At 44.8% G+C, this 18,994-nt stretch overlaps 1 protein-coding gene and 1 pseudogene across 3 annotated transcripts in view; both read right to left on the bottom strand.

Annotated features, from left to right (window-relative positions):
- CORO1C (coronin 1C) overlaps positions 1–16,438 on the bottom strand; it is a 77,463-nt gene extending 61,025 nt beyond the window's left edge. Inside the window, exon 1 of one of the 3 annotated variants that reach the window (XM_061385138.1) lies at positions 16,337–16,438. The gene's annotated coding sequence lies outside the window, so the exon portion shown is untranslated. Of the gene's footprint in view, positions 1–15,261; positions 15,286–15,915; positions 16,061–16,336 lie in introns of those variants that run through there. The other 2 variants (XM_061385139.1, XM_061385140.1) reach the window with 2 other exon arrangements.
- Positions 1,731–13,786, bottom strand: LOC133228993 (translationally-controlled tumor protein-like; annotated as a pseudogene).
- Positions 16,439–18,994: the final 2,556 nt, after the last annotated feature.

Here is an 18,994-nt window from a genome sequence, read left to right as displayed (position 1 = left end):
TTAAAAATTAATGACAAGTGTGTTTTGAAATGCTCTTTCTATACTGATGACCTACTTTTCTTATCAACAGCTGGGGGAAAGCACATTGTGTATGACTGTTCAAACTTGCTAAGTCTGTTCCAACTACTGAGATGGAGTTTCTCTTGGAATAAAATTTTAATGATTCTTTAGCTATATACTTAGAGCAGGAAATGAAATTATCAGACTCCCAGATCTTTCTGTGGGTTTTTAAAGGCATTTTTATGAAGACCCTCATAAGGCTGCTGCTGTTGCTAAGTCACTTCAGTCGTGTCCGACTCTGTGCGACCCCATAGACGGCAGCCCACCAGGCTCCCCAGTCCCTGGGATTCTCCAGGCAAGAACACTGGAGTGGGTTGCCATTTCCTTCTCCAATGCATGAAAGTGAACAGTGAAAGTGAAGTTGCTCAGTCATGCCCAACTCTTCGAGACCCCATGGACTTCAGCCTACCAGGCTCCTCCATCCATGGGATTTTCCAGGCAAGAGTACTAGAGTGGGGTGCCATTGCCTTCTCCCTCATAAAGCTAGCCATAGGAAAAAGTAGCAATGTCAAAAAAAAAAAAAAAACCACTAATCTCCTTCAACTGAAGAACTGCCGTCTTCCCTTTTTAATACCATATACCCTAGGCAAACAATGATCAAATAAACACACTCCTGACCCTGTTTCAAGGGAGGTAGAGTAGGAATAACTCTGGCCTGATGCAAGATAAACTTAACCTGACACAGTCACCTAACCACTAAATCAATTCAGTCCTATGGTTGGTTGTTTCTTCATCTAAAAGTGGGAGAACTAAAATAAATTATTTCTAGGGTGCTATTACTAATACAATTATTATCAAATGTATTAATCTAAAGCCTACAAGTCTATACGGAACGTTTCTTTCACTGGGATGCAATCTACATCCCCCCATAAAACACACACAATTCAAGGAGAATGGAGTTACCAGCACCCATACGGTTATACTCATAACACACATGCTCGACTGTGAATGCTGAAGAGGTCTTTAATCCCAGTCATTCATCATGCATTTATTCACCAACTATTTACTGAGCTCTGACCATGTGTCTGGCATGATGCTAAGAAGAGGAGCCAGGCTCTCATGGAGCTGACAGTCTCCAAGAGGAGACACTGCAATAGAATATTCACACCAAAGTCACTGTGCTGCTGGGACGCAAAGTACATGGGGCAGGGAGTCAATTCAGGGTGAACCACCTTTTTAGGAGGAGTTCCCAAGAGCCTTCTCTTTATAAGCAGGGTATCTGAAAATAGCAAAAACTAGGGGAAAATATTTAAATTACTTATTGTGACTTTTCAGATTAGTAACAATCTGTGGCTAACAAACTAAGGTAGTTTGCCCACAGAGGTGCCCCAGAGCTTGAAGGTAAACATACAGAACAAGCTATTTGAAAACAAAACTAACATTGTTTAAAATAAAAAATCTCCCTGTTTCCAGAATTTTCAGCCATTTTATAGAGACAGGAAAGTGCACAGGTGTACACAGCTCAAAGATAATGCAGGTTCAGTTTCAAACCACTGCAACAAAGCACATCTCAAAGTAAAGTGAGTCACAAGAATTTTAGGGTTTCCCAGTGCACGTAACAGTTCCATTCACGTTATCCGTAGGACAAAGGAGCCTGGCAGGCTACAGTCCACAGGGTCACAGAGTCAGATGCGACTGAAGCGACTTAGCGTGCACACAGTCTACTGAGCGCACAGTGAGTGATAACCCTTTTTGGTTGATGGCTGACAGGTCAGGGTGGTAGTTTCGAAAGACTGGGTGGCTGTGGCAATTTCTTAAGACAACAGCCTGCCACATCAATTGATTCTTCCTTTCACAAAAGATTTCTCTGTAGCACACGAAGCTGTTAGAGAGCATCTTACCAATGACAGAACTTTTTTCAAAATTGGGGTCAATCCTCTCAAACCCGGCTGCTGCCTTATCATCTAAATCTATGTAATATTCTAAATAAAACCTTTGTTGTCATATCAACAATCTTCACATCTTTACCAGGTACAGAATCCACCTCAAGAAACCATTTTCTTTGCTCCCCTGTGAGAAGCCCCTCTTCATCTGTCCAAGTCCGATCATGAGACGGCAGCAATCCAGGCCCATCTTGAGGCTCCAGTTCTAGCTTTCTTGCTATTTCCATCACATCTGCAGTTACTTCCTCCACTGAAGTCATCCATGACGACTGGAATTAACTTCTTCCAAACTCTTGTTAATGTTGGTATTCTGACCTCTTCCCATGAATCATGAATGATCTAAGTGGCATCTAGAATGGTGAGTCCTTTCCGGAAAGTTCTCAATTGACTTTGCCACAATCCATCAGAGTACTCACCATCTATGGCAGCTATAGCCTTACAAAAACGTATGTCTTCAATAGTAAGATCTGAAAGTCGAAACTACTCCTTGATCTGTGGGCTAAAGAGCTGAAGCTGTGTTGGCAGGCAGGAAAACAACATTCACCTCATTCTACCTCTCCACCAGAGCTCTGGAGTGACCAAGTATGTCAGCAACAAGCAGTAATATTTTGAAAGGAATGTTTTTCTGCACAGTTGGTCTCAACAGTAGGCTTAAAATGTTCAGGAAACCACGTTGTAAACAGCTGTGCTGTCATCCAGGCTTTGTTGTTCCATTTATAGAGCACAGGCAGAGTAGATTTAGAGTGATTCTTCACAGCCCTAGGATATTCAGGATGGTAAACGAGCACTGCCTTCACCTTAGGTCACGAGCTGCGTTAGCCACTGAGAGTCAGCCTGCCCTTTGAAGCTCTGAAGCTAGGCACTGACTTCTCCTCTCTTGCTATGACAGTCCTAGGTGGCATCTTCTTCCATTAGAAGAGTACTTCATCTGTGTTGAAAATCTGTTGTCTAGTGTAGTCACCTTCGTTAATAACCTGCGCTCGATCTTCGGGATAACTTGCTCCAGTTCTACATTAGCACCCTGCACTCTGATGTTACAGTGACAGTTTCTTTCCTTAAAGTTCATGAAGAAACCTCTGCTAGCTTCAAATTTTTCTTCTGCAGTTTCTTCACTTCAAGCCTTCACAGAACTGAAGAGAGTTAGGGCCTTGCTCAAGATTAGGTTCTGGCTTAAGGGAATGCTGTGGCTGGTTTGGTATTCTCTCCAGACCACCAAAACTGTCTCCATATCAGCAGTAAGACTGCTTTACTTTCTTATCATTCCAGGTTCACGAGCAAGCTTCAAGAACTTTTCCTTTGCATTCACAACTGGACGAACCGGCCCAAGAAGTCTGTTAGCCTCCCTCACTGAGCTTAATTATTTCTAACTTTTGATTTAAAGTGAGAGACCTAACACTCTTCCTCTCACGTGGACACTTACAAGCCACTGCAAGGTTATTAACGGGCCTAATTTCAACACTGCTGTGTCTCAGGGAATAGGGCGGCGCACGGAGAGAGGGACGAGGGAGCAGCCAGGTAGTGGCGCAGTCAGAAAACCCCTTGACTAAGTTCACCACTTACATGGGCGTGGTTCGTGATGCTCCACAACAACTGCAACAGGACCATCAAAGACCACTGATGACAGAGCGTCATACCAAGTATAACAGTGAAGAAGTCTGAAATTCTGCAAGAATCACCAAACTGCGTACACATACGTGAAGTGCTCAAACGCTGTTGGAAAAACGGTGCTGACAGACTTCCTGGATGCGAGGCTTCCACAAACCTTCCACTTTGTGAAAAAACTGTATCTGTGAAGTGCGATAAGGAAATGACAACCCACTCTATATCCTTGCCTGGAAAATCCCATGGTCAGAGGAGCCTGGTGGGCGATGGCCCATGCGGTCGCAGAGCATCGGACCCAACTGAGCAACTGAGCGTGAGCATGCCGGTACCTCGTGAAGTCTTACTGCACCTTTGGACAGGTCATTTTGTCTAATCCTTTTTGGTAAAATTACAAACTACTTCCTCATCAGCATACCTCTCTTCCAAAGGGGGGAAACACAAAAAAATCAGAATCTCAGTGTCTACAACCAAGAAACTGTAAAATGTAACATCACTAGGGAAAATGTAATTACTATCAAAAAAATACTTTACCACCACTCAAAACCTTTAGAAGGTCTCAGTTCTTTAAGTGGGAAATGTCACACATCTTCTTTTACTAATAAAATGAAAATACCTCCGGGGAAGTGGAGACAAATAAAGCTCACTTTCAGAAGCAAAATGAGCTTTCATTTGGGCTAAGTATTTTGGGAGTGAATTCTATTACTAGAAGCTTTTACCAGACTTAGCTGGTAAAACTGTAACCTCATCCATTCCAAATCCAATTTCCCTCCAAACTGGATAAAGATTTGAAAAGAAAATCATAGCCCTTAATCCTTTATGTTAAATTAATTGGACTACATAATAGTAACTAAAAGAGAATTTTCAAATGCCTCAAATGAAACCAGGAAGAATCCTTTAGGCATTGTGAGTAGAAGGCCAGCAGGAAGGTCAGAGGTGCCCCACCCCCTAACACTACTTGTCTAAAAACTACATTTATAACAAGCTTACATGTATAGTTTGCAGGAACCTCTAAAAATGGCCAAAAATAACACACACAAAAATGCAGCTACAAAATGATTCTTTTTTTGTGATCGCATGTTATAATGGGATATAAACCAAAGCCTACGGATTTTCAAATTTTAATACTGCACAAATGAACTCCTAAATGATTCAACAGCTGGAAGGGTGCCCAATTCACCCTACATTAATGTACTTGGTTCTTGTCAATTTTTCAAGTGAAATGAACCCAAACATATTAAATTCTTGGAGATCTAGGAGCCACTGAAATGAGCTGAGACCTGTCCTGTGACTCCCCGGGGCTGGCTTGGGGGCCCTGCAGCGTCCACTCTGGGCACTTTACAGCAAGTATATTAAAGGACAGGAAACTGGACAGAAGGAGAAAGACTAAAGGGAAACTCCATTTCTTCAAGGGCTACCTTAACTACAAATCCTCACCTTGGTACAGATCAGGTTTCTTCCCACACCTGTTTTGACAGAAACTCTCCAGCCAAAGGCACACTTCCACTAGGACGTTTCTTCAGATTCTTTCTGAAGTCACAGTTGCAAGAATAAAGGAGTGGGGTGCCATTTCCTACTCCAGAAGAGCTTCCCAACCCAGGGATCAAACCTGCAGCTCTTGTGTCTCCTGCATTGTCAGGCAGCTTCTTTACCACTAGTGCCACCTGGGAAGCCCCAGAGTTGCTAACCAAACCACAAATCAAAGCCCTAAGAACTCCATGCTACCAGTACTTTCAATTTACTCAATAAATTAGTTCATCAGAATTCATGCTTTAAATAACTAGAACTCCAAAATCTGCTTCACAGATAAAACATGTTTCAGTAAGTAAATGTGTATATATATGCTAACACATTTATTTAAATGAAAATGATGACTAGCTTATCATAATTTAACCAGCAAATGTTTACAATCAGCAGTACTACACCACAGAAAATTCCCTCTATTCCTTTCATCTTCTAGCAAAATAGGAAGACTAACAATTCCTAGCACAAGTATAACATGCAAAACTGAAGTTCAATTATTTGACTAGCATTTACTGAACACCTACTGTATGCCAGGCACACGGCAGCGGACTGGGAAATGAAGGCCCAAAAAACCTGAGACTTCCCTGCCTTTGAGGAACATGGCATATAGTGGTGCCAGTGTTCACTTTCACAAACTGGAAAATAATAATTCCACACTTGTTTTAAACTTTCTACTCGTTTAGCTCAAAATGTAATTGCTATTAGCACAGAAATCAGTACCGTTAGTGACAGCCATAAATTACATTTCCCTCTGCCTTTATAACTCCATAGCTAAACCACACTTCCATTTTACTCAAATGCACCGTATGAACGTGTATTCTGTTCTCACGACCTCGGACAATCTGGGTCATCTGCCTTGTCCATCGACGTTACTCTTCCCCTGTTACACCTGCCCTGAGTCAGCACAGTGCCATTTCGTAAACCCGAGGGCAGGGCCTCAACCCAGTGTCCCAGAGACACTGACTCTCCACCGCCCTGTCCTTTCAACCCCCACAGGGCTCAGGCCCCACACAGAGAATTCAGCATCAAGAACTGTATACTTGGGGGCTAGAGGAAGCTTCTATTTTTATGACTATTACACATTTTAAAAGTAAATCAAAACATTAAGCCTGCCATTAACACTTTGTGAAGAAGTCTTTTCTACCTGCACCAGAAAAATCAAGTCCCTAATCCTTATTATAGTTTCATAAAATGTTGAAGATGTTTTCCAAACCCTTTAAAGAGGTAATAACAAAAAGGTAAGATCAATTATTTCCCTTTGTTTGAGGAAAGAAGGGGCTTTGTGATGAGTTTATAAAGGATTAGAAATACAGGTGGAGACTAGCACGCAGCTCTGGCCAGCACAAGTCACCCCAGCTTACAGCCATTACCCTGGCCTGACCTACCACTACTCCAAGATTCCAGAAACCAAGTCACTGCTAAAACTTAAAACCCTTTCAAGCCGCGGGTCCCAAATGAAAAGAGAAAAAAAAAAAAAAAAAAAAGGATCATGAGAGTTTTGAATGAGGAACTTTTCTTTTTCTTGAGTTTAAATGCATTTTATTTTTAGACTACGTACACGACATGTTTGCTTAAAAACAATGCCTTTGCGCCAAATAAATCACCGTTCAGAACAAATGAAGAGCTTGAGATGACATCAGTCCCATTTGTCTAAGCCCTGGTGCTGTGTGGATGAAAAGCAGCAGCCAGCCAGTTATGACGACAGGTGACGGACCCACAGTGACTGTCAACTGTATCAACATATTCCATCTCTAAACCATCCCTAAAGAAAATCATATACGGGGTCACACCACGCTCACGGCAGTCCAGCAGAGCAACCTGCCATATTCATGTTTTCATCAATAAAGAACTGACAGTTTTTAAATTAGCAAGGATGTGCTTGATGTGTTCTGCAGCCCCTATGATAAAAGGTTTTACTCTTTCTGGTCTCTGTTCTTCAAGTTTCCCTCTGATTGACTTGGTATCACCTTTGATGTACTTTTTGTAGGCTTCTTTTGTGAAGCTGGTTTTCTGCAAGTGATGGTTCAAGACAATATCAACACCAGTGATTACTGTGCTTTCAGCACCTTTGCCCTTGGGGACTTCAGCAGAGGCACAGCCACCAAGGAGCGAGTCACCAGTGTCACCCTCTGTCCTACTGACCATATTCCCCTCCACCTCCAGACACAGCCCGTCCACAACCTCCCAGGTCTTGTGGATGTGGGAGAGTATGTCATCATCTGCTCTCCAGAAGCAACCTTTCTAAAGCAGACAAGGCTTCTTCCCAATTCCAGGAACCAGGGCTGCCTCCTACATGGGCTCTGCCTGAGCCCGCTCAAATTCCCTCAACCTTTCCCTTGAAACTCTGTTACACTGACTACAGGCCAACATTTCACAGAGATGATGTTTATCAGTAAGGAATCTCCTTTGTAAAAATAATAATACTGTATCTCTAAGAGGGGCAAGAGACATGAGCAAAATAAGCTGAGACAATTAAGGCCACAGTTGTTCTAGCACTGAGTAACAGCAGTCTCATAGGAACTGTGGCCCTCCAGAAGCACATTAGTTAGTAGAAACACATTTGAACCACCTGCTTTGCAACTACTATTTAAAGGAGATCAGCTGAACAGGGGAGTGGAAGCTTCAAGTCAAGAGAGAAGGAAGCTGAACTTGGAGGCCTGCTGTGGCCTGAGGCTGCGGGATGTCCCTGCACAGACAGGCATGGGCTGGGCACCGGGGAGAGCTGGGTTCCTTCCTTACTCGACTCCCAGCTCCCAAGACCCGGAATTCAGCTATCATCACTAACACTTTAAAAAGTTGTGCTGAGACTTAAACAGATTTCTTCAGTCTAGGCTGGGAACTTACCCACCACTATAACACTGAATCTATACCAAAAACATGCCTTCTCGGTTCCAAATAACTGAGTTAGACTTGGGAATGCAACCCAATCCTGGGTTGGGGACTGAATGGACACGCTGCCTCCAGAACAGAAGTTGCAGCTGAACCCTTCAGGGTCAGGGAACCACGTGACTCACAACTATCCTTTGCAGGTAAAACATATCACTTGTTCCACTTGACATTGTAATTCAGCCCAGGGCATGCAAGACAGCTCTATACTACATAAGACAAAGGACATCTCAGAGTTAAAATAAACAAACAAACACACTTCCAGTTTCCCTTTTCCTCTGTAACACGGTAAAGCAACAGCGGTTCACATAAAAGACAGGGAGCCTAAGGGGACAGTTACTTTATTTCTAAACCAGACAACACGCAGCTTATTAAGTGTCACCCCAAAGAGCGATGGCCAACACTTGTTGGCTCTGGCCTCTCGCCTGCTTGCCAAGAAAAACTAGGATGACAATGTTAAACTAAAGACACTACTAACCGCAAAATTAATTTACCATCTAGCTTGTAAAGTGACTAGTCTCCTAATAAATCCTTCGGCTTAACGGAGATGATAGCGCAAGTTTACATGTGTTTCTCAGTCACCGCTCAGGCAGCGCTTGAGTTCTTATATTAATAAATCGGCCTCAATTCTTTAAGTTCCTAAGAATGAAAGGAATTAGAGTCTTTAACTAGAAAAGAATGCTTGACCATTATGAAAAGGAATTTAAGTATCTTTCATGGGAAGCAAGCAAATAATGGTGAGTAAACATTCATCCTACAGAGGGGGAGCCTGTGAATTTTGTCAAGAACCCTGATAATGTCAAGAGTGGAAAATACACCCCCAAAGGCTTCACTCTCCCAACACTTTCTTTCCAACGTGTGTTTATGGCCATTTACAAAAGTGAAAAAACTATGGCTTTGTTCACACAGGATGAAGACCTCAGCAGCTGTCAGAACACAAGGACATACTTTGGGTTCACAATGAGGCAAAAAAGGCTCCTACACTGAATGGCCACCTGCCCAGGCTCCCAGGCCATCCTGGCTCCCCAGAGACATAATGACCACTCTAGGGAGCAGTGATCAACTTCTGCCAACCCTGTGGGGTTTTCATTACACCTGTCTATAGTCCCAGTACCCGTCGGATCTTGTTCCTGTCAAAATGAGCCTTTTCATGTATGGATGGCCTAATGGGGCTGACCTTTGCAATATTAATTGGTCTTTGAAACACCCAAGATAAATCCTTACCATAACTACATACTATAACAGTCAGATTACAAGATTGAGGACACAAAAAGGGGTCAATAAAATACTGTCAAGGAGCTTTACATGAAAACTGGGACGTCTACCAAAGGCTTATCTGAGAGACTCCATGTATTTTCAAGTTTCCCCAAACTACATCTAAAAAGAAACCCTGAAAATCTGGACCAAGTTTCCTAGTTTAATACGTGTACAATCTGAAGATGAGAAGCGGAAAAAAGAAATTGGTGCTAACTACCAATCTGGATGATGAACTGAAGCAAACAACAGTGAGTGGGCTCACTGTGTAAATCTGGCAAAAGACCATGGTGGAAGCTTAAGAGGGAATCGCTGCATTGTGTCAAGGACTAAAAATTAAGGAAAGCCCATCAGGGTTCACACTGTAAAAAAAAAATCCACACTATAGTATAAATCAACACCACCAATTACAAAAATGAACTTACACCATCCATGAAGGGAGGTGGAGGCAGAAGGGAGGGACAGTCAAATTCCTGGACTTCCCAAGAATGCCAGGACTTCTCAAGCGCCTGTGACCACAGTCCCCTGGTCGTCAGATGAGGAACAAGCCAGCGAGGTACTTTCCGCTTGAGCTGTGATTCAGAGTCACCAGGGAGCTGGAGCCCAGGCAGCTGGACTGACCAAGCTGAACCTCACGGGCATCAAAATGAGGACCTCTGGGCCTGAGAAATAATCTCCCAAACCCACTAAAACGATACATTCGTCAAAAGACAGTGACCTACCAGTGCTAAAATTACGATCCATTATTCATAATTTTAATGTAGATAATTGCATGACCAAAGGGGGAAAAATATGTATTGTGAAATTCCCACCTTCAGTCATGCAAAACACAAGCGTTTCTACTCCCGCTTAGAGTACACCTTCACCCCAACCTCCGCGTTAATTTGATTTCTCTTGACTATGGCAAACCGAAGGAACGATTTTTGTCATTAATATAAGATTCAAGTGACAGGCCTAATTTAACATCCCATGAGACAACAGAGGCTCTATTCCCACACAGAACGTTACACTTGATCACAACACTGCCACTCACAGCGTACTCCATCCCGTGAGCATCTCACACACTGCAGCACAATCTCCTTCCAAATCCTAAAAAGATCAATTTTTTTGCCAGTAGCTAAACCTTTCTCCTTAAAATACACAGACCTAATACAGCCTAAGGCCTGCATAAGAGAAGCTCGTCTGAATAGACAGTTCCAATTCAGATCGATGGCCAAAAACTGTCTCATTTTTAACACTACCTTCCTATCCTAAAATTAAACACTTTTTTCCTCTCCAGAGATTCAAGTTTGATATGAAGTCTAAAATGCAGAGGTAGGAGTGAGAATCCATACACTAATAGCTTAACATCAAAAATAAAATGTGTTAAACTGCCCCTCGTTGATTCTCCCCAATTCCATTCATTAATAGACATTTAAGAGTGAAGACAGAAGGAACACAAATTTATTTGGAGTCTACTCAAAACCTAGCAAGGTACCGTTAGCATCTCTGTATCACAGAAGAGGAAACTAAGGCTCAGGGAGGTCAGGTAATTGACAAAATCACAGCTATTAAAAACAGGAGTAGAGAGTGAAACCCCCTCAGTCTGGCTCTGAAGGTCTGCATTCTTCGTTGCTTCAACTTCTCTAAAGACAAAACTCTCAGAGCAAGAAACAATGTAAGAACAGATAGCTCTTTGAGCCTGATGAGACAAAGAACAAATGTAAAATTTATTCTTATTAGTTTTAAAGCATTGATTTATTTATTTGGCTGCGTCAGGTCTTAGTTGCAGCACACGGGATCTTTGTTGCGTCATGAGGGATCCGCTCCAGACTCTCTAGTTGTGGAGCACAGGCTCAGCAGTCAAGGCACCCCGGCTTAGGTGCCCCTTGGCGTGTGGGATCTTATTAACAGTTTCCCAACCAGGGATCAAACCCATGACCCCTGCACTGCAAGGCAGATTCTTAACCACTGGACCACCAAGGAAGTCCTAGAAATTTACCTCACTCCACTCCAATCGCTTCAGTGACCACACGAAAAAGAAAACATAACCTCAAACGGCCAACTGCTTTTTTTCTAATTCTTAGGAAGATACTAAATGGAGTATTTTTAATTAAAGTGTTAATCGGATGCTCTGAGAGAAGCAAGAGCAAGTGAAAAGGAAGGCAGTATGCACCTTTAAAACTCAACCTACACCCACCATCAGGGGTGCACACGAGCAGTTCCAGCACTGACTGACTGACTCAACACCATCAGGGTAGGCCTGCTTGCACTTGGTGGGGCTAAATCATACCAACCAAATGTGTTCCCTGGCCATCTGCCCTGCTGAGAAGGCTGTGAGCCAGTCATCACTGTTTATTAGGGGGAAAGAGCCTGGATGAGAATATTCTGCCCTCAGGAAAATGTTTCAGACACTCAGTTTACATCTGAGCAATTTTTTGGTAAGAGCTGGACTCAGGTGCCAGAAAGGCAGAGGGGAATTACCTCTGTACTTCATGTTATTTTAACATAGGCAACAAAGGTGTAAATAATAACCAGAGAAACAAACCACTGACCTCAGGATCTTTCCAGTTAACTTCAATAAAAATAATCATTCAGCACTAGAGACCGCGCTGTGAGCAAGTGAATCTCGATCTGCCTTCCGTGTCCATTTCTCTCTCACATTCTGCCTTCTATAGGAAGGCGCCTTTCAGACAGTGAGCTCAAGTTCAGATACAGTTCCTTGTAGCAGATGGGAGTGATGAATGTCAGAGGCATGAGGACAGGGACAGTGTCTGCCTGCAAGGACTAAGGCAGGTTTCACGGAGGATCCCAAGGGACAAGAGGGAAATGCAAATCAAAACCACAATGAGATACCACTTCACACCCACTAGGACGCCTAGTATCAAACAGTCAGAGGATAACAAGTGTTGGCAAAGATGCAGAGAAACCAAAACCTTTATACGCTGCGGGTGGGATTGTAAAATGGTGCAACTGCTTTGGAAAAATCTGGCAGTTCTTCTAACAGTTAAACACAGAGTAACCAATATGACCCAGTAATTCCCAAGAGAAAGGAAAACATATGTCCATACAGAAACTTGTACACAAATGTTCACAGAGCATTATTCATAATAGTCAAAAAGGAGAAACACCCAAATGTCCATCAACTGATGAATGGATAAACAATGGAACAGAGTATTTTTCAACTATTAGAAAAAGAATGAAGTACTTACACATTCTGCAGCAGAGAGAAATCTTCCATACACTATGCTTAATAAAAGACACAAAAGACCACATATAATAGATTCTATTTATAGAAAATGTCCAAAACAAGGGAAATCCATAGAGACAAAAAGTAGATATGTAGTTGTCTGGAGCAGGGGGGGAGAAGAATTGAGGGACGGGGGTAAGACTGACTGTTAATGGGTACAGGGTTTCTTTTGGGTCGATGAAAATATTCTAAAATTGTTATGATGACTGTACAACTCTGTGGATATACTAAACATCATTGGATTCTACACTTTAAATGGGTGAATTATATGATATGTGGATTAAAGCTCCATAAAGTAGTTATAAAACAAAAAGGATTGCATTTTGTGCCACTGAAATACAAAATAAACTCTCAAAAGGAGCATAGAATCTTGTTCACTCATTTTAAAGGATCTGAACTAGGGCAATGAAAACCCAGAGAGATTCTATTACTTAACATTCTGGGTACTAGGTCATACTAAAATATTCATGAGTATTTCCACGTTTTAATAGAGAAAAGGCATCTTATGTTTAAAAAGATATACACGTGTCAGAAAAGAGTTCTTATAACTCAGGAACAGGATGCATCCAAAGGAAAACAAACCTGGATTTGTACCCTGCATCTGAAAATACCACGCAAAATTTATTATTGTTCCACTTCTGAAAAAGAAATCAAAGGTAAAACAACTTGGTTCCAAAATATAATATTTCTAAAATACTGTTTGCAACAAAACACAGTATTAAGAAATAATCTGCCATCTTACAGAAATGAATTTCCACACCCCCAGTGACATAACATAAGAACTGATCGCTTCTCCTTTTGTACATTCCATTTCGTAGGTATCTGAGTGACTCTCTTCATGGGTGGAGTGAATCTCAACAGCGACAGCTGTGGTAAGCATAAAACTTCAATCAAAAAATCCAAGTATTTAACAAGGGCTATATGTCAGGAGTGAATGGAGTCAAGAAGTACAAACTTCTAGTAACAACATGCATAAGTCATGGGATTTTACAGACAACAGTAACTATAGTCAATAACCTAGCACATATTTAAAAGTTGTCAAGAGACTAAATCTTAAAAGTTCTCATCACAAAGAAAACAGAAATGTAACTTTGTATGGTGACGAATGGTAACTAGGTTTATTACGGTGATCATTTCAGTGTATACAAATGTCAAATCATTATGCTGTACACATGAAACTAACAATGTTACATGTCAATTACATCTTAATTAAAAAAAAAAAAAAAAGAAGCAGCATACACATCAAAAGTCTTGTCTGTCAACCCTGAATCTGATCCCAAACTATATATAAAGTAATAGACATAACTTTTGATTAGCACAATCTGCATGCAAAGAAACAAACGGTCATGAAAAATGTAATACTTTGTGCAGTGATCTCTCGTTAGTATGTGTCCGTCAGAATCCATCAGGCTTTAATGCACCTTCCACAAATAACTGAAAACAAACACAGACAGGGCACATTCCTGATTGGTCAAAAAGGTGTGTACCCAACCTTTACACTAATCTTTGTTCAATCCCCAGCACACACGACAAACATCTACCACAGAACGTGGCACCTGGAGGCCTAATATACAACACAATTCCCAGTTTTATTTCACTTTCTCCCCCTATTTATTTATGCAAACTCTCAGATTCAAGAGTTACTATTAGGCTTCATATCCAAACATGGTGCTGTGACTCTGAAATGTACCTCCAAGGCAAAAGAAAAAAAAAAAAGTTTCCTTTAAATTAATTTTCTGAAATACATAGAATCAAGTCCAAAATAGAGTCTTCCCATGTCTTCAGTTTTACAGGCAGTGCAGAAAGTGCAGTCCTATAAACAGATATCTATTTGCCTTCACAATTGAACAGCAGACGGTACAAAGCAACTGCTTATACTTAATCATGTTTCTGTCTATTCTAGCAGGCTGGTGTCAGGAGAGAGTTCTGCCAGATAAGGACAATGAAATGTATTATTATAGAGTGACTACCAGCCCTACAAGTGTTGTCTGAGGATGGAACCCGGGGCAGGAAGGCTGAAGTGAGAGGGCCTACTATTTTGTTGTAACCATTTCCAAAAGTAAATACATTCGTTCCCCAAACGCGCACTATATTCATTTCTGCTTAAATGTCTTTTAGGAAAGAAAGGCCTCTGTATCTTGCTCCCCTGGGGAAGATGAGCGACTTGCAATTTGCTTCGTACCCTGAATCCCACGTTTGCAACATGTAGAGCAAGGACTTCAGACACCACAAAACAAGGACAGCCTACATTAAAGCCAAATATAGGATGTGATTCTAAACCGCGATGCAGTAAAGGCTACGTTTCCTTTTCCAGCCATCAAAACCCTTTGAACACTCCCAAAAAAGGACGGGAGGACCAGCGCCTCTCCTGCAAGAGGAAGCCCCTTTCTTCTCGGCTCTCCCCGCAGCCGGCCACTTGCCCCCAACACATTCATATCATTCGAGACGGAGGGCAGCGTGTGCGCGCCTGTGTGGACAGGCGGGAGGGCTCGGTTCCCGTATTTCCAGCCTCTACATTTGAGCTCATCCTCAGTCATTTAGGCGCAGCGGAGCCCCACCTGCACCGCGCTCCGTCTTAACTGCGTCCCTCGCCAGCTGCTCCGCTCTCACCCGAGCCTAGCTCTGAATCACCCAGCGCACGCGGACGCTCCAGGCCCCCGACCCTGCCGCCTTCCTGCCCCATTCTTCCTCTCCCAACCTGCCCCCTCGCCCCTCCCCCGCCAGTCCCAGATCCCGGCTCCCACCGCCCGGCTCAGCCTCCTCTCAAACAGCCCCCACCCACATCAGTCCAGCCCCAGCCCTGCCCCGCCCTTCCCGACCCCTTACCCAGAGCTCTTCAGGGTCCAGAGCCGGCCTCTCACCCCAAAGCAGGCACCCCGAGGCCAGACCGCCGCCCTCACCTCTCCCAAGCAGAACCCAGCTCCCCCAGACCCCACTCGAGCCCGGCCCCTGGCACCCCCCCAACTCGCTCCCCAGGGCGGCTCAAGCCCCGCCTCCAGGCCTGGCGCCCCCGGGCTCAGCGCCTTGGCCTCTCGCAGCCCCACCCCACCCAAGACCCCACCCAACCCGGCGGAGCCCTGACCCCTACAATCCTTCCCGGGGTAGCCCCATTCCCACGCGGCTTCTCACCCGTCCAGGAGGGTTCCGGACCCCTAAAAGTCTCCCCTGAGCAGCCTCCTCCCCACAGGCGACCTGGGTTCACTCTCCTCAGGCCGAGCGGTTCGGTCCTCAACTCCCCGCCCCGCCGGACCCCAAGTCTCCCGAAGCAGCCCCGACCCCTGCCTCTTGCACACCGGCCAGGGCGGGCCCCCGACCCAGGGACCCGCGCTGCGCGCGCCCACCCAGCCCTGTCCGCTCCACCGGGCCCTGCCCTACGGCCCGCCGGCTCCTGTCAGCCGGCGCCCGCACATGCTGAGAGGACAGATCCGTCCACCCGCCCCGCTTGCTCCCAAGCGGCCCTGCCGGGCGCGCGCAGCTCACCAGGGCCGAGGTGCCTGAGGCGCCGCTGCCGAAGTCCCCACTGCAAAGCCCGGCAAAGCCTCCAACCGCTACCGCCTCCCGCCTGGCACTGAGCGCAGCGCGGGGGAGGGGCGCGGACAGCCGCCACCGCCCCCGCCGCCGCACGCAGGCCCCGCCCCCGCGCCGTGCCGCGCCCAACCAGGGCCGCTGCGCTGCGGCACGCCACGCCTACTTCCGGGAGGGGAAGCCCGCTTCCCACCCCGCGTTCCACGCCTCACTCTCCCTAGCGCCTCCTCTGGTCGCGCCGAGGGATGCAGGTGGGCCTTGGAAGAAGGCGGTGCCCAAGCGCAAGCACCGCCCACTAGCCCTCGGAGTAACCGGAGAGCCACGCCCACTGCTCCCTCAGAACAGGGAGCGGCGACCTTAGAGCCCGCCCACTGACCTGCTTGGTTCGGCCGAGCCACATTCCCTGGCTCCTCAAAAATTCCCCCAGAGTCCCTTAAAACTGGAACATCAGCTCCTCTAAGCTCCGCCCACTGCCCCATCCGAACCCTTCGCCGGCCTCTTGGGTCCTTAAGCCTAGCTCCCCTCCCATTCCTTCAGAACTGTCCCTTCTGCGTCACAAACCCAGTCCCAACTTCTAGAAGCTCCGCCCACGGGCGAACTACCCTTATTTGTGGCATCGCAATTCCCGCCCGGGAGTTGGTGATGGACAGGGAGGCCTGGCGTGCTGCGGCCCATGGGGTCGCAAAGAGTCGGACACGACTGAATTCCCGCCCAGGGCCCATCTAACTGTTTTAAATATCAAGCTCCGCCCAGAACCCTCGAATCCCCGCCTCTGGCTCCCGAAGCTCCGCCTCTGCAGCCAGCACACCCTCCCACCGCTCTGGGAACTCCTGAGGCTGATCTTCATTCCACTACACCTTGTCACTTTGCTAGCACAAGGTGGCGGCCCCTGGACTCCCACACTCGCGTATCCCCCACCACTACACAGGAGGGCCTATCTTGACCCAATTTCGCAGGTGGGGAAATGAAGGATTACAGGGTCTCTCCCTTTCTTTTCCTGGCCGAAGTCCCTCACTTAATAACTGGGCGACCCAGGCCTAAAAAAGTCAGAGCGCGGGGCTTCGGGTCCATCTCTGCTGCCGTCAGACTGTGTGTCCTGGGGCAGTTGCCTTCATCTCTCTCGACCTGAATTTCCTGATCTATAGCGTGAAGCTGTCCTCTTGATAGCCAGAGTCCCTTTCTCAAATACCAAGCTCTGAAATGTCAAGATTTGGGGAAGCTAATCTTCAGGCCTGGTAAACTGAACTGACAAAGCAGATCTTCTGATGGGGTAGGCTATTTACTTCCCAAAGCAAAACACCTTTGCAGTTAACAGTGAGGAATTTTTCATTTTCAGCATCAGCCAGAGAAGTGTGTGTTATGTAAAGCAGGGTCCACCTGAACCAAAACAGCTATCAAAGCAAATTATGTTTCCTCTCTAAGCCTCGGGGTTTTGGGGGGTGAGCAGGCTGCACTGTACAGTATATGGAATCTTAGTTCCCCAGGGATCAAACCAGCACCCCCTACATTGGACCCACAGCCCTAACCACTGGCCCACCTAAGCCTCAGTAAAATAGAGATAGATAATAGACGCACCTTAGGAAGGATTCCATGAGGTCCCAGTTAGTAATACACTTATCAAGCAGCCTGACTTGGCATAAGCCCTCAGTTAGTCATTACGCTAAACATTAAAACGCCTCTCTGGCAACATGACAAAATAGAAAAAACATGGACTTTAGATTCTGACAGACTTGGCTCTAAATCCAGGCTCTACTTCTTACCAGTTGTGTGACCTCGGGCAAGTCACTTCCCCTCTCTGCACCCAGCCCTCCGCCTTTATATAGTGGGATTCATCCAAGTGCTTACTTCAGGGAATGGTTTTGAAGATTCAGGAGTTTAGAGTCAATGAATTAAGGCATGGCAAAGCATCCAGCATAGTGCCTGGCATTCAGAAGGTATTTAAAATGTGTTGATTCCCATCTCCCAGTTCTATAAATGATAAAATTAAAGCAAAATTTCCCAGGACATCAATTCCCCACAGATGACACCACCATACCACAACCATGAAATATACTGAGAAGGATCCCAAGGCATCTGTCTTCCAGTTTTATCCTTAGGGTGAGGAAGATGATTCTTGCACAGAAAGGATCCAAAGCCAGAAGCAATGCCACATCCCCAGCTCACCCCACACCTGACCCAAATGTGCTCAGTGGAGAGCTGCTACTTCCAGAAGCAGCTGGAAAATTGCATAAGTCTTTGAGGAAAAAAAAAAATCATCCCATTGTTCTTGAATCCATAGCAACCTCTTCAAGGGTTCGAAAGGAAACCTTGGGTCTGTCCAAGTTGGCCCCAAATGGAGAGATTTAGGTGCAGGTAAGATGCGTGATTCGTAAGTCTTCTGCTCTCAAAAGCTGCTGATTTCTGAAATAGGCTTAAAAGATAGACGCTAAATGACGGTGAATTTAGTGATCAGGAAAAAGAAGAATGGTCCCATATCCTACATGATACACATGCCAGCTCATGTATGAAGAAGAAAGAACTGTGAGACCTGCATTTGGAAGCGCCTAAGAAAATCCTTTTTTCTAGTTTCTCTTAGTAGCAAATGGGGACCTTAGTCTTAGGTTGCCAGGGCAACATGGAAGCTGAGCTGGATTAGCCCCATGGAAGCATTAACAAATGATAAAACAATTAAATGAAAGACTGGAAGTAATCTCAGATTACTGGAATAATCTCAGTAGGCAAGACCCCTGCTTGAGTGACAGAAGGGGACAAAACTTGGGGAATATAAAAATTCACCCTCCATTGATCAATTTTGATTCTCACTGCTTGGAGTGCTGCTTTCTGCAAAATAGAACTAGAAATCATTGATTGGCAATGGGTAGGATGTCTTTTTCAAAAATTTATTTTACTGAAGTATAGCTGATTTATAATGTGTTAATTTCTACTGTATAGTCATTCAGTTATACATGCATATACATTCTTTTTCATATTCTTTTCCATTAGGGCTCATCACAGGACATTGAATATAGTTCCCTGTGCTATACAGTAGATCTTA

This window comes from Bos javanicus, chromosome 17, assembly GCF_032452875.1.
Source record: "Bos javanicus breed banteng chromosome 17, ARS-OSU_banteng_1.0, whole genome shotgun sequence".
NCBI lineage: Eukaryota > Metazoa > Chordata > Mammalia > Artiodactyla > Bovidae > Bos > Bos javanicus.
The sequence above is the reverse complement of the archived record's forward strand: the minus strand, read 5'-3'. Positions and strand labels throughout refer to the sequence as shown.